Here is a 15,143-nt window from a genome sequence, read left to right on the forward strand (position 1 = left end):
GCCTTCCACGCTTGATGTACGCTTGTTGTTATTCGTTCCCTCGTCGTGCGGCAAGATGCCTCGAAATGGACGCTCACCGACAACCGCGCGTGCGGCCACACTTTTTACTATTGAAAACTTAAAATATTGCTTTGCCGCCTGAGGGGAATATCTCATGTTGTGTTTTATAAATGTACTTTTCCTCGTCTACTGTCAAAAATCTATTGTGTTAATAGCGAATTAGTATGCTTTTTAAACAGCTTTCTGGTTTATACACTAATGTTTGGTCAAAGCTTTTGTCAGCTTAAATAGTATAATCACAATTTCACTCAAAAAAAGTCCTATGAACACCAAGACCCAAGGGCACTTACACCTTTTTCATTCGACAGGGTATTAGGCGAGCAAATTGGTTTCCATTAGCATAAGTCTGTACGTCTACTTTGTGTACTTCGTTTTGACAATGCATGGGGGGCTTAATGTATCTATCCAGTGCGGAATGCAAAATGTTTTTGTGGCACCTAAAACTCTCAATATGAAGGGAAAAAGCAAAGATTTTTCGCTTTTTAACTCCAAACACGGACGGTTAGACAAAAAAAAACGCAATAAGTTTAAAGGGAATTCGAAGCTTTTAGTTTAGCTCCGATAAGTAAGACCAAAATAACATTTTCCTCTATTCATAGTCCCTAAATATATAAAAAATAATTCGCCGGTGAGGCTGTGGGACGAGCTGTCGAGATTTGAGTGACTACATTAGTGACTCTAATGGTGTTTATAAATGTTAAAAGGGTTTGGCAACATATTATATACCTGAAGTTGCAAGTGTGCAAATTCACGAGTATTTTTTTACTATACGATAATTTTCATCAAAAACGTCCATAGCAAAATGCAGCGACAGGCGAAAATAGTTGATATGAAATCCAATACAATTTTCCGATGAATTAAACAGGAGGCTTAGCGGATTTGTGTTATGAGAAAAACACAAATAACACAACGGATAGTGATTCTATCGGAAAAAGCGGTATCCGTAAATCCGTATCCGATTTATTTATCAATTTATGAACTAGTGATTTAGTTTTTTTGTAAGTATTTATGGCTTTATAAGTTACGTAAGATCCTATTTCATTTTTCTACACAAAGATATTGGACACTATTAGGGCCTGTGTCACAATGTTCAAGTAAAGTCCAGCGGTTGCAGCATGGTTCCATTTTTATCACTTGTCACTATGCCCGTCACTTTCGCGCTTACATATTAGATATAACGTGACAGGCATGGTGACAAATGATAAAGAGCTGACCATCTTAGCCCTACCGAATAAGCTACTTGCCAGTTATCTGATGAATAAAATTATCGTTGGCGTTTCAAAATCTTCAAATAAGCTTAACTGGTAAATAAAGTGCTAAGTTTTGCAGCAAATTTTATGTGGCAATTAATTTTATATATAATTAGCTTTCTAATACTTGGACATTGTGAAACAAGCCCTTAGTGTAACAAAGTAACCTTAATTAGTTTAATAATTAACATCTGTCTCCGCCTTAGATTATCAATTTTAAAATATTTTTTAAGGTACCTCTTAGTTTCATAAATAAAACCTTTTCACGTGGTTTTATGCAGATCTGTCGAATTTGCCAAACGTAACATAACCTTATATATTAAAGTCTGCTTTAACTAGTGAAAACGCGTTTTTTCTAAGGTGAAGCGAAAAACTAGTTATAAATAGGTTTTTACGGTGACAGATACATTACGCGTCTTAGAATTCCTTTGTCTATGATAGCAATGGTGCGTAATCGGAGAAGCCTTATATTATTTCAGCCGTCTTCACTACGCAATTGGAGTGAAAGCCATGGCTTTATATCTCATATTCTGTTCAAATCATACCTATTTTTGAGAATTGTAACAATACTTTACCAACTGACGTAAGAAATTACATACCTAAACTCGAGAAGAATAAAACTTGTGAAAGAGAAAACCTAATTTTCGTTACTTGGGACAAATCATGAAAAATATATCTAGTCATAAAGTATGACTCACGTTAGACCGGCCCGGGGCCGGGCCGGGGCGTCCGACACTCCGTATAGATAGCATCACGTGATCACCGATCAGCCGTCATAGAAAACGAAGTGTCGGACGCCCCGGCCCGGGCCGGTCTAACGTGAGTCACCCTTAAGTCATAACTGTATTTGTCAGAAACTATATTTAATAAAGCACTGTATTTTTTATAATTTTAACGTTTTTGTTTAACGTTTTCCTCATCCACATAAAATTCATCTTGGGTAATGTTTGATCACAAACAAACCCTTAACAGCAATCTACATTTAACATATGAACTAATCTTATCGTGAAACGTCCTAATACATTGGCTCTAGTCACATCACAACCTACCTAGCACTAAATCAGTATGAAACGTCCAATCCTCACGACAGTTCCCAATGAGCAGGGAAATTGTGCTCGACGTTTGGAATATTCTAGCCCACAGGGCAGACGATTTAAATTTATAAATTGATATCAACTTGATCCATTTTATCATTGTGTAATTACAAAATTTTAAAAAAATACTAGTAAATACGCAGTTTTATTTATGTGCATAAATACCTAATTAAGTTTTCGAAAAAAAAATAGTTGTGCCCTTCTTCCTACTGACGGCAGAATACGGAAATTGCGAGTGGCATCGTTTGATAAGTTTACGAGTATGATTTAGTTTTTTTTCTTAGTGTAATTTTACCATTACGCATTTATGGGCAAGTAAGGTTAAACTTCCCAAGTATGCCTTATCGAAAATCTCACAACTATGGTCTTAAAATAACATATAAAATAAAATAAAATAACATAATATCTTCATTTAGGTGTGTTTTTAAAGTTCCGTACCTCAAGAGGAAAACCTAGAACCCTTATAGTATCACTTTGTTGTCCGTCTGTCTGTCTGTCAAGACCCTTTACGTCGGGAACGCGTGGAGGTAATAATTTGAAATCAAATCATATACCTACTCAGGTCTACAGTTCCTTGCAGCTGCGAAAAAATCAAACTTCTAAGTAGACGGAAAAAAAGATACGGCGATTTACGCCGCAATAAACATATATTTCGACACTCTAAAGGGAATCAAAATTTGTAGGGTACTTAGTTGACCTAGAACTATGAAATTTAGCAAGTAATATTGTCTTATACGATTAGTACTGGAAAAAATAAGAATATTACTATACGTTTGTAATTATAATTGTATGGGTGACCAAATCTTTTGTAGATTTTTTAAAACTTTTTATAATATGTACCTATACATTTGTACGGAACTCTCAGTGGACGAGTCCGGCTCGCACTTGTCCAGTTTTTATTAGAATAACGCAGTTCTGAGGCAAAATATTTTCATGAATAATAAATATTATAGGATATTATTACACAAATTGACTAAGGCACAGTAAGCTTAATAAGGCTTGTTGTGGGTACTTAGCCAACATTTTTAAATATATATAATATATGTATAAATACTTAAATACATAGAAAACTCCCAAGACTCAGGAACAAATATCCGTGCTCATCACACAAATAAATGCCCTTACCAGGATTTGAACCCGGGACCATCGGCTTCATAAAAATTTAGATGAAACCTTAATTCATCCAATCATACTTAATTACGTGTAGTTTGTGTCATCCACGATGACGCGCAGATTTGTCAAATCTAACCTTTAATAACATGACATTACGAGTAAGGACACGCGTCGTCGTGAATGACACGATCTATATTAAATGCGGACCTTTATTTGTAGTTACCACCACACCCAACCACCCAACTATAGTTCGGTGGTTTTACAGCACTATTAACCTAATATGAGAAAGGTTTCAAATCAGAATGTACACAGGATGATTCCAAAAAGCATTCGTAACCCCCCGGTGCTGTTTCTCGCAGCAGCAAATTTCATAGGAGCACTTTAATGCCGCCGGCCGGCACAAAGCAGTTACTAGAATATTTACGGACGCAATAATCTTGAGTGGTCTAGCTGCCGTTGTTATTGGACGTATGCGGCGTCGCTGTTTTGAAAATATTTCTAAATAGGTACTTTACAAGTAATAAACGTGTAACTTTAAAAAATATAAACATAACAAAATATTTCAATGTAGATTTTTAAGTCCCCAAGAAAAGGGTTAAATTATTAGTGTATCGATAAAAAATGTGTGATGTATAAATAAATATTGGTGATTTCAAATAGAGTAATTGTATTAGGCGATTTAAGGCAAGTACCTAGTCAAAACCTAATATGAAAAAGGTTTCAAATCAGAATGTCGAGTACATTACATAGAATGATTCCAAAAAGCAGTCATAAGGTCGTAACCCCCCAGCGCTGTTTCTCGCAGCAGCAAATTTCATAGGAGCACTTCAATGCCGCCCGGCCGGCACAAAGCAGTTACTAGAATATTTACGGACGCAATAATCTTGAGTGGTTTAGCGCTATTATTATTGGGCTTTTGTGGCGTCGTTATACTGAAAATATTAAACTTATATCTAAACAAGAAAAAAGGTTATGTACTATTTTTTTTCATACACAACCTCGTCCTTTTTGGGACTCTACCTATCAAAATTCTAGCCAATGGCATCATTCATTCTACTAAGCAGAATTTTCACCTCATCGATTAAAAAAAAAAGTCGAATGATGAGTCCTTAGTCGAGTGAAATATAGATTAGTACTGAAACAAGACAAGTACCAACCAAGGTTTCTTGAAATTCAGTGTTGGTTTTAATAATAATAATATAGTATTATAGGACATTCTTACACAAATTGACTAATTCTCACAGTAAGCTCAATAAGGCTTGTGTTGAGGGTACTTAGACAAAAAAAAAAAAATATTTATAAATACTTAAATACATAGAAAACACCCATGACTCAGACGAGAGACGTGAGAGGTTTTGACGATATAAATTCTTAATTTAAAGTGAATTTGCTTGTCGCTTTGGTCATTTTACTATGAGTATTGATATTTAATGCATTTAAGGGTTAAAGATTAGTATAGTCAGCATCCATAGTGACGGATGAAACATCGCGCCAAAAGTATCTGCTATCCCGGATAACTTTTCATAATGCAGATAAATCTCTAAAATTAACGTTAAAAATTATGTCTTTTAAAGCCTTGATTATGCTACATACAAAGAAAATACTTTTTATAGTACATATGGTGCTACTTTCCCGTACGCGTGCGGGAATGAGCACTCCGTGCATATGTCGAAACTTTAAAGAGCCATATGTACTGTAAAACGTTGTTCGATACACGTGCGAATAGGTAATTCGCAACTCGTGCCGATTTAAAACACTCCCTTCGGTCGTGTTTTAATTTATCACCACTAGTTACGAATTTCCTATTTTCTGCACTTGTATCGTAAATAACTATTGTTAAGCTGCTACAGAATGAATACTTTTATAGCTTCAAGATAACAAGAAAGTTAGGATTAAGCTAAAAAGTGACACGTTTCCCAATACTAAATCAAAGCCGTCCGCATGTCCTTCCTCTAGGACGAATATAACTCACGGGCAGACGGCATGCAGATAGCGCGATAAATTCTCGCGGGTTGTCCCGGGTCGTGTCTCTATGTCGCCTATTCTGTGCACGCACGGGACCTTTTTGCTATTGCGAATGTGAGAATTAATTAGGTTTTTCACGATTACCGGTTGAACTTCAAAATAGTTAAGTAGTCTCTGTTTTTTGCTCATTGTTATTGTTTAACCTTTTCGACGCCGTGTCAAACACAAAAGCCGTCACTCAGACGCCATGTCACCGAAGTAACAAAACTTAAATTGAACTTTATGCATATGCATGTAGGTCTATGTTGCTCTGTGGTCTTTGACGAATTCATCCGTCTTCGGCGTTGGACTTACGGGGCGGATATATCCGTCTTTGGCGTCAAAAAAGCTAAAAAGTAATATCTATAGCTTATTATACAATGAACTAACGTAGAAATATGCAGCTAATGAAGCATTAGTCTTGAAACGCGTTTAACCATTATTTAGTTTCCCGGCAATCGATCGTGCCTATGTTTAAATTCTAGCTATCGCTTTACTAAAAACAACTACCGAACAACGTGCTACAAACACACTTTTGCGAAATTATTATTAAATTATTAATGAAAGCCATTTGGAATACTAGTGATTTAAAAAAAAACTTAGTACAAGAATATTAGACTTAAATATATAAACACTATTATCATTCATTTAGGTTTCGAACCTTTCGTCATCATGTTTTCCGTCCCCAAAAAATGTGACGGAGTGGAGCTTTTTGTATGAGATGAAATTTGCTTTTTATTTTGTCTTATATAAAATATAATTTATAGCTAGAAAGACACAATAATAGCACTCGATTTTTTCTATTTCTTTGATAGTAGACATAGATACAATCATGACAGAGTGGTTAGAAACATGAGAACGAAAATAATTCTGACCCTCTCCTCGCGCGGCTCGCGCCGCTTCATATAATATGCTCTATTAGGGAGCGTGCATGAACTATAGGAGGCAGCACAGGAGCCGTCAGATTTTTGGCGCGAGGCGTAAATGTGATGTTTTTTGTTCCGATGTAGCCCACAATATGGCAGAACCTAATATGCACAAGAAAACACTTGACATGTAAATGTGCCTGTTTATGGTTCCGATTCAGACCACAAGATGGCAGACCCTCCAACGCGCACGGTCCCTATACATTACAGTGTAAGTCTTAATAATCTTATGGCTTGAAGTTATTTTTTTCTATTTTTATAGGTTTACTCCTTGTCATAATTATCACGAAAATATTTTTAAGCGGCTGTGATGTTCCCCTTCCTAATTCAGAACATCACTGTAATATCTTTGGAGAGCTAAATGAACACGTCAAAACAAGGGAATCCCAATGGTCGTCACGGAGCCGGCAGAGGCTTCTGGGAATACCCATCACAAGTTGAGACACGGAACGAACAAAATGGCCGCCGGCGGGAGACCAACTTAAATTAGACTGCGCATGCAATTGCGATGGACGATTGTCTTGTAAACATGGATTACAAACAATAGAGCTTGCTTTGCTTGAAGCGTTTACAAAGATCGAGGTTATCACACGCTTGGAAGCGATATTTTACTTATACAATACTGCGCTATGAATATGGACACTCAGTGGCAGTATTTAGCATTTTATACTACATGGCCACCTTTTTTTCTGTTGGTATTTTGTAATTGATGTGTGATACTTAGGTATTGCCGCCAGAGTTGATCTCAAGCAAACAGGTAGCAAGATTTAGATATTGGTGTACTTTTCTTTCGTATTCTTACTGATACTAAGGTATACCTACAGGTCAACCGTCAACTGCAACAGTTTCTTACAGATATTTATTTGAAAAATCGTGTACTTAAATCAAATTCATTCCTTCGTTCATTCACTACGTTCCTTTTTGGCTTAATATTCATCTATGTGTACCTATTCACCTTGCCGACAAGTAAATCTATACGACACAGAATTAGCGCTCTAATGCTAAATTAGTAGGGAAGCGTATTAATCTGTGGTGACCTCCATTGATCTCACCTGCTCCTTCTAGAGACAAGAGATATGTGCTTGTAAAGCAAGCTTCTGCGTTATACAGAATGGCGTTCTACATCCCTGAATGGGTATTTACGACGTTTACCTATACTTTACTATCAGACCAGTACAGGCATGTTTATATAGGATTGACTGCATTTCAATCTAACGGCGCGATTCGAAGAATGATTAAGACACTTGGAAAGATCTTTACAAGATCGATAACTAAACGACATGTCAAAATTGACGTTTATTTTGATTCCGCTGATATGGGATCCGCAAGCCTATACGTTATAAACATGCAAAGCGCTGTCTAAAACAGTAGTGAGTAGTGACCTCCATTTATCCCACATGCTCCATCTAGTGGCAAGAGATCGGTGCTTGTAAAGCAAGTTACCGCGTTGTACTGTGGTGTTCTACATCCCTGAATGGGTATTCTCGACGTTTACCACTACGCTACAATTACAATCAGACCGGTAAGGCATGTTTATACAGGATTGACTACCGCATTCGATCTAAGGCGGTCTTTAAGGCTTCTATAAACATTTGTAATATATCGGCCCAAAAGAGTGAGATGGGACAATGACCGCAGCCGACATGATTTCGAGGTTTAGTTTCACGCGGTTTTCAACCCATTATAATATTTCTGGTCAAAATTTAGAAAATAAAATAAAATTTGGCGCACAATGGAGTAACTTTGCGCCCTTACTTAGAAGAGGTGTATGCAGGAGCAAAAATACCCCAAACAACGCGTATCTTTTGCTCCTTATTCATTGCTTCACATATATAAAACAAAATTTAAATAACGTTGATTTACCGATAAAAATATGTTCATCATATCAGCCTTTTATCGCCCACTGCTGAGCATAGGCCTCTCTTCTAGTACGCCACTTATCCCGGTCCCGAGCCAATCTCATCCAGAAGTGACCCGCAGTCTTCCGAATGTCATCCACCCAACGAGCCAACGGACGCCAGGCACTCCTTTCGTCTGAAAGCGGCCACCATTCCGTTAGCATTTTGGCCCACCTGCCATCACTCTGCCTGGCAACATGTCCCGCCCAGCTCGATTTTAATTTGGTAATGACGTGTCCGACGTCTTGCACCTTGGTAAAAATATGTTACATAAGATAAACTAATGGCGTTTCCCTCGAGATTCGTGTTATAGAGGTTACACTGTATAACGTATCGCTAACTGTATCTCGGCGCCATCAATAACTCCATGCTCCAGTTATTTGGATTTTTTTGCAAATACTTTATATTCGGCCACTAAAAAAATCTGTAAATATGAGGTTTCCCTGTGGTCGCCTAAAAATAACTTCCGTCCAACTAGAATACGAATAAACACAATCTCCCTGAAATAGTGAATGCAGAATTCACAGATAACTTGCCTGGTAGATCGTGCACGTAAGTCGACTCGCGCTTCCCATAATTAGGTAAGGCATATGATTAAAAAATTATATTCTAACAGTGTGATAATTGTATATTGTATTTATTCTAAAATAAAGAAACATCGTATTACGTCAATAGGGCAGGCATACAAGAGAGAATAGATATTAACACAAAGTGGTCTGACAGTAGAAGCTTACATGATTGGTCGCAATCCTCAGCCATGAAGAAACAACGAAGAAGAATAAATATACCTACCTAAGATAGTGTGGGATAAAACAGAGAATTATAAGAGCGCCTGTGTACGGTGCCAGTGTGTTTTCGTATTTGTTTTTAACCTTTTGAACACAGAGAACACCTAAAATCGTCGTCACTAGTCGTGCCCACAACGCCAGGGACAACTATATAGCTCGCTTACTCGCGAAACCTAGGCGTGTCAATGACGTTTTTGTTTAATGCGTTCAAAAGGTTAATTATGTATCATTTTATAAGCAAAAGCTACGTATTTCTATTGTATGATGTCAAGTGGAGTCTATGACAACTAGTCTATGGTAAAATTTGATCCGTTTAGAACTCCGTGCATGTCCGGAATATTCAGACTGTTCCAGACATTTCCCGACTAACCTCCTCAAATAGTTTAAAATTTTTACAATGCTATAAAACTTCGCAGTTTTACGAGAGACCTCTGGACTCTGGGGGTCGATTCGAATATAGAAACTGGTGTCGATTTCATCTCATTTTGTTATTAATCGCCCGTGCATCTCACTCATATTTTGTTTGTCTTTTTGTGTTTTTATTCATCAGTTCACCATCATCTCACGCAGACGAAATCACGGGCAGAAGCTAATAAGTTTAGATGTATTTTGTTTGTCTTTTTGTATTGTTATTTTGATGTAGCCTAACTTAAGAACAAAAAGTGGCTGTGACATAATCGGACAGACAGACGGACATGACGAATCTATAAGGGTTCCGTTTTTTGCCAGTTGGCTACGAAACCCTAAAAATGAATTAAGTAGCTACTCGTAGCTCGTAGGTCCTAACAAATCAATGATATTTTTAGGTTCGAATTTCACTTCTGGATTCTGGATTGAAGTATTCTCTGAAATTTATCTGCAGTGTTATTGAATTTAAAGAGGTTCGTAATAAAATGCTGTATCGGAATGATTGAAGAATATTTGATTTATGACAATGTGAATACGTGGGGCGCTCTGATCTGACCGGGCTTTAAATGCAACGATTGAAACTCCTTCAATCTAGTACATACGAGTCAATTTGTAATGTTTTTGTTTCGAGTTCCGATCTGGTAAACTTTATAAGATATGTGGGTAGGTATGTACATACTTAATCTATGAATATCCAAACTTTAGATTTTCGAATTGTGATAAGAGATTTTCTGTAACATTCGGACATCTTAAAAAGATCCAACTATAGGTATATAATAATATTTAGTTGATTAAAGTTAGATATTATATAAACATAGTCACCTACAAACCATAGAAGACAAAGATCTTTAGGCATAATATATAATGGCACATACCTATGGTATGATTGCCAATAACTATTTCGTAAAGAAAAAACTTTGTTCATGCTATAACTAAGAATATCAATTACAATCTAAACAAATTAAATTATTACGGATCGTTTGTAAGACGGACGTAATAATTTCATCCTTTCCTAGTCCCTTTTTTTTTCTTCAATATTTAAATAAAGACCTGTTAAACACAGAACTCAATTACCGAGAGAAACCGATTGACTTGGCTAGTAAAATAATTAATTTTACCTACGTAATTAGATGACGACTTTGACGGAATGAATTAATTAAGAATACAGGCTCTAGCATGACGAGCGTATACTGCAGTGAATACATTTTTGTAGCGATTATTACCTACATATAACTGGAAGAAATCTCGTACAGGGATAATTTCGCCTTTGTTGTATTTAATTTACTCTGTAATTGTATTTCTCGTGTTTTTATTTATATGTACAATAAAGTATATACATACATACATACATACAAAGCAACAGAAATACTTATTCACCTTGTGGAAATATTAATTATTACCTCTCTATTGAAGTTCATGAAATACAACACGATCACAGACGGAAGGGCACTAGACAGATATCGTATGTTTAAGAAATCCATATAGAACACTTTGGACACAAAACGCGTAATTTACTTACAAATACTAATTAGATTTTTTTTGTATATAAAAATATTTTCTCAAAATTATTATGAAATATCAATATAATCGTGACATTCTTATGTAAAACCTACCACTACTACCACCACCAGTAGTACGTACTACTTAGATATTGACCAAGCTAATGCGACGCATCTCTGTTTCTTTGGAAAAACAGAGATGCCATATATCCAGCTGTTCTCCGCTAGAACTAGCATTTCTCAATCGATTCTTATGAAATGCTGTGAGCTGGTTCGATAATTATATGCATTCTGTTCGGTTTTTAGTGTTCCGTACAAAACTCTGTTCACGGATCACTTATTTTAGGAAAGTTAGAATTAGAGTAAAGAGAGTGGGTCTATATAATAATAATGACATTCAATCTTTTTTTAAATCTCTCATACATAACCGGGAATCGAACCTGATTAATGTTTATGGAATCGCGTGTAGATAGAAATATTATTTGTTTGCATAATTGATCCTGAAAGTATAAGTACATATAAAAAAAAGATTGAATGTCATTATTATTATTAAATTTAAAATCGAGGCCATGTTTCCTAAGAACAGATGTGGCTATCTCTCAGAGTTTCTGACTTGTCCATACTGACCGTTTTGGATTGATCAACCTGTATATAACTTACATAAGTCAAAATGACAGATAAAGACAAAGCATTCATAGCTAATTTAGATTTGTAATGCGTTTATGAATAAGCTCCAACGAAATTATTGAATGTTGTCAGTCTAATACGATTTATTAATAAAGTAATAAAATCATGCTAGTCCTGCGGAAATCTGCTCGTGGCAACTTCAGTTTTTCCATAGCCAATTAGCCACTTCTTACCGTTTTTTTTAATACGTAGAAGCAATCACTGTTCTTGTATAGACTAAACCTGCGTACGAGTCGTTAAAAAATTTCAACCTCAGTTTCAACTTTGTGTTAATTTTCAAAAAATCCTTTCTTAATCGTACCTAGTTGGTACTCGATTTGCAACCTCTTTATTTCTGTTAAAACAAATGCTACCGAAAAAATTACGTAATGTGGTGGATTTGTGAGTTATAATTACATACCACATATAACGCTTATCTCGTCGTATCTATAATGAATTGAGGCCTAAAAGAGAATCGTATCGCAGTAATTGCGTTGCACAAATGTGGGCACCCGTCATACATGATTTTGAAGTGAAACTTGAAAACCTAAAAATCAACAAACAATTTGTTTATCGCACAATTAATAGATACAATAGTACTCAGAGCTTCGATGACCGCAAGAGGTCTGGAAGACCACGCATCGTTCGGACCCCAGCTCTAATAAAGGCAGTGAAGGCGAGAATTGCAAGAAACCCCGTCTGGAAACAAAAGTTGTTGGCAATACAGATGTCTGTGAAGAGAAACTCCCTAAAAAAAGTTATCAATGAAAACCTTGGCTTACACGCTTACCGCAGACAAAAAGGTCATTTGCTTAATGGACGATTAAAGACTATGAGACTAGAGAGAAGTAGCGTGCTATTGAAGCGGTACGCACAAAATGGCCACCGAAAAATACTATTTACAGATGAAAAAAAATTTACCATTGAAAAATGTTATAACCGCCAGAATGACAGAGTGTATGCAAAAAACAGTCAAGAGGCGATTGCGGCTGTTCCGAGAGTGCAACGAAGCCATTACACATTCGGACACATCCGATACAACATTCAAGCGTCTATTGAGAAACTTCTTACTGGACAACCCATTATATTCAATAAGTGAATTTTTTGACATAACTGTATAATTTATAATTGCATAATGATTTGACATTGTGTTTGCTTATTCTTGATATTATTTGACGATCCTTTTCAGGTGAAAATTTTCATATATATATTATTATTGAATTTTTTTTGGATTATCTTGTTATTATTTATGTTTATTTCTGACGATCACAATATAGATTCTTATAAATTGACATTGATGTAATTTGTACTGTAATCATATGTTGTGAAATAAATAAATCTAAATCTAAATCTTATGTGATGATTTGGCTGGGTGTGTCATACTCAGGGCTAACACAGGTTAATTCCTGTGAAAAAGGTGTGAAAACTGGGGCCAAAGTTTACCAGGAAACCGTTCTCGAACCAATAGAAGCCTTTAAGCCACACCCTATTTCAAAACCAGCCATGGGTCTTTCAACAGGATTCAGCTCCTGCACATAAGGCAAAAACAAATCAAGCCTGGTTTCGAAGGAACAAAATTGACTTTATTGCCCACGAAACCTTAACCCCCTGGATTATACCATATGGCAGGTTATTGAGGAGAAAGCCTGTGCTAAACCCCACACAAATCTTGACTCCCTCAAGCGGGCCATAGTTAAGACAGTGACGGAATTATACATGACAATCGTGCGTGCCGCTATTGATGACTGGTCTCGTCGTTTGAGGGCCTGTGTCAAGGCCAGAGGAGGCCATTTTTAGGGTTCCGTAGCCAAATGGCATAAAACGGAACCCTTATAGTTTCGCCATGTCCGTCTGTCTGTCTGTCTGTCTGTCTGTCTGTCTGTCTGTCTGTCTGTCTGTCTGTCTGTCCGAGGCTTTGCTCCGTGGTCGTTAGTGCTAGAAAGCTGAAATTTGGCATGGATATATAAATCAATAAAGCCAAGAAAGTCGTACAATAAAATCTAAAAATTTAATTTTTTTTAGGGTACCTCCCCTACAGGTAAAGTGGGGATGAAATTTTTTTTTCGCTTCAACCCTAGAGTGTGGGGTATCGTTGGAAAGGTCTTACAAAACTAATAGGGGTTTTCAAGAAACATTTTTTGATAAAGTGAATATATTCGGAGATAATCGCTCCGAAAGAAAAAAAAAATGTGTCCCCCCCCCTCTAACTTTTGAACCATAGGTCCAAAAAATATGAAAAAAATCGTGAAAGTAGAGCTTAAGAAAGACATTAAATGAAAACTATAGCGGATATGATCAGTTTAGCTGTTTTTGAGTTATCGCAAAAAGTTTTCCCTTCATAGTAAAAAGACTTATTTTAATTAGGTACTGATTATGCAAATTTGCCTATTTGTTTAACTCAGGTGAAAAGTACCGTTTCATCCCTTGGTTAACAATTTACTATACTTTAAGCTCCAGTTTAGCTTATTGTGACGGAAGAGTAACTACGGAACCCTACACTGAGCGTGGCCCGACATGCTCTTGGCTGGTTTTATTAATGATATTGTCACATGTAATTTCTGATTTTGTGTACTTCATTTTAATATATAGTTTATTCAACTTTCGTTCGTATATTTTATGTAGATAAAGAATATTGCAGTAACAGAATTTAGTAACCAATGCAGGTCACTTCACAAAATACGTTTAGTTTTAAACATTTATGCAAAAAATATAACACTTGTCAATTGACGATATTTTGAATGTATATCGATGAAAACTTGAATCCGTCTCGAATGGGTTAAATCGATGTCACCTGGCAAGCCTCGTGATAAACGGGCCCGGGTCCTCAGCTGGTGGTGTCGTTGAAGCCCTCCCGGAATTTGGAAATCCACAGGAGGGCCAAAAAATACGTGCCGCTGAGCCTTGGCGGCAAATACGCCACACGCTATTGCACAAGTTGTTGCTGGTGAATTCACGTGGCCAGAATTTAGTGAAACGCTAGCCCCTGGGTTTCAAAGGGGAACACTGGCGTTCACGATGAAAACTAAAACGAACTTAGGATAGCACTGTCACGCCACACACACCCTTTTGGTGGAACTTTAAGCTAATATTATGATCCAATACTTTTCAAACAACACCAAAAATGGCAAACAATCAACAAACTTGACTTCGCTCTTCTCCTCAAAATCCTTCTCTCTGACTTTTTTTCCAAAACAAAAACCTAAATTCCATCTTTCGAAAACCTTCCAATTTTCTATTCAAAATCAGATACATTCTATTTTCAGCCTGCCATAAATCACATTCAAAATAGGCCAAAAAGGTAAAACAAACTCATAAACGACCAATGTGATACAGCGCCATCTAATCATCAACGCCTGAATTATGACACCGCATAGAGAGACAACAGAAAGAGAACTGAGCAAGCAAGCTGCTAGCCACTGGATAAGTTCAAAAATAAA

This window comes from Cydia pomonella, chromosome 19, assembly GCF_033807575.1.
Source record: "Cydia pomonella isolate Wapato2018A chromosome 19, ilCydPomo1, whole genome shotgun sequence".
NCBI lineage: Eukaryota > Metazoa > Arthropoda > Insecta > Lepidoptera > Tortricidae > Cydia > Cydia pomonella.